We start from the raw sequence: 2,327 nt of genomic DNA on the forward strand, positions 1-2,327 counted from the left end.
ATCTACAAATACACGTATTTGGTAAACCAAATCATGCACAGGATGGGATGAATGCATAATATATCTAATTTTTCAGATAACAAAAGAGTAACTCAAAAGAGAATTAAAGTAATACACCATACTATACTACACAGTAAAAAATATGAGAATTTTCCCACAAATTTCTCCTTATAAAATTAATAAAACCTACAAAACATATTACCTTGGGTCAAATAAGTTTAGATTTTCATATCAATAGTCATCATTTATTCTAGAAATTCATGTGCCTGTGATGAAAAAACTTTAAAAGTTTTTTCACTTTTTAGAATTACTGCTTCTGAGGATTTCCCACAAAAGCTATGAAATATGTGACTTAGATTAATGACATACCACATGATCTAAACACTATCTTTTCTTTAATCTAGTGACTAGTTTCTGCGACCTTCTGACATGACTCTGTAAGGTTATTGCACTAGAGGGGCTTTTCAGTTTATTTATTTATTTGTTTTGCAATTTACAATAATATGTCTGGAAATAGGGGCAGGGTTAATGTGGTGAGTGTGTCTGGGTTTTGTGTACTCTGGATTGGTGAATCTCTGAGCAGGGGTTCACTCAGCGCATGTGAGAGATAAAAATGTAGCAGAAGCCAGAAAAAGCCCTGTGTATTCACTTACTCTCAAAACATTCAAAGCCCACTAGGCTGCATGGGATTGTTTGGGAATATATTTTTCTTTCTTTTAGTTGTTATGCACATCATAAAACTGAATTTCAAGTGACAGTTTTCAAGTAACATCTACTTTTAGTACATACATTATTTTAGGTATCTATTATGTGGTCAAGATAACATAACAGGTGATTTGGGGCATAGGACTCAAAGGCTAATCTGAAGTAATATATAAATAAGAATCTGGGATCCACCATGGTTCTTGGCTGAACAACTTGGAAGAAGACTGTCTTTTAAGTGTTTGTTGTGTAATCTTCGATATCTAGATATTTTTAATTTTAGTTATGAGCCTTAGCTTTATTTCATTTAATAAGATTATAATACTCTACTAAAGGAAGATATGCAGAAATTTTTGTCATTACCTTTATTACCAGCACTCACAGGACAACTGTTACTTTCCCTTATTTTTATAAGAATATGACTAGTTTTCCTGCTGCCTATGGATTTTTTTTTTTCTGATGGCTGTACCTGAGGCATATGGAAGTTCCCAGGTTCCTGGGCTAGGGGTTGAAATGGAGCTGCAGCTGAGGCCTATGCCATAGCTACAGCCACAGCCACCAGATCAGAAGATCAGAGCTGCATCTGCGACCTATGCCACCGCTGTGGCAACCCCAGAAACTTATTAACCCAATAACAGAGGCCAGGGATCCAACCTGCAACCTCACAGAGACTATGCCAGGTTTTTAACCTGATGAGCCATAATGGAAACTCTGGATTCTTTTATTTTTTTTTAATTAAAAGCTTCGATGTTTATTTTAGGGATACCAAATTATTTTTGTCGATATTGTAAGACTTATTTTATAATTTGCAGAAATTTTTTTTTAATTTCTGACATTCATATAAAATAAATTTTCTAATTCCCAGACAGTAGACATAAAGGGATGGGGCAGTTAGTTATACTTGTTAAGAAGCAGAGTAAGAAAAGACAGAGCAGAAAGAGCTAGTTTTAACCATTCATGAATCCTGGATAATTTATGCTTCTGAAAATATTTCATTGTTAGATTATCTTGACCTTATGAAACTACCATTTCCATTAATAACCCCAATAGTGATATGCTTCTAGGTGATGAAATAGCCTCAAAGAAGTTAACAAACATGAACAAATTTAGTAACCACACAGTTTCAATAGTTTTCTTAGGTTTCCTGAACCAATTTAAAAATGGGTGTGAGTTAAGATGGAATTATTTTGGACAGTGTTTTTATCTTTATCACATATGTAATACATCTTATACTCACAGTAATATCTTTATTCACAGCGTTTCAACCTGGTGGCTCCAGTAATACACTAGAAAGAAATACAACTAAAAAATATCAAACAACTTTTGGTACCTTTGACAAAACGCATGAAAGAAAGATGATTCAAAAAAAGGCTGAGCTCTTTGGTAATGTATTTTAACTAATTCAGCCTTTACTAAAATTTTTTTTATTCCCATTAAATTTAATATTTTCATTTTTGTTAATCTTCAGTTTCACTAGATATGTGAGTGTGGATTTACTTTTATTTCTCCAACACATAATTTGTATGCTTCTTATATATGAGTATTTATTTTCAACTTTATTTCTTCGGTATTTCCTTTTCCGTTTTCTGTGTTCACTTCTTTTAACCGTATATTAAATAGGTATT

The sequence above is a fragment of the Sus scrofa genome, chromosome 4 (genome assembly GCF_054392235.1).
Source record: "Sus scrofa isolate SSC_HxYL_T2T_F1_AM1 chromosome 4, Sscrofa_HxYL_maternal_Yorkshire_Landrace_v2.0, whole genome shotgun sequence".
Taxonomy (NCBI): Eukaryota; Metazoa; Chordata; class Mammalia; order Artiodactyla; family Suidae; genus Sus; species Sus scrofa.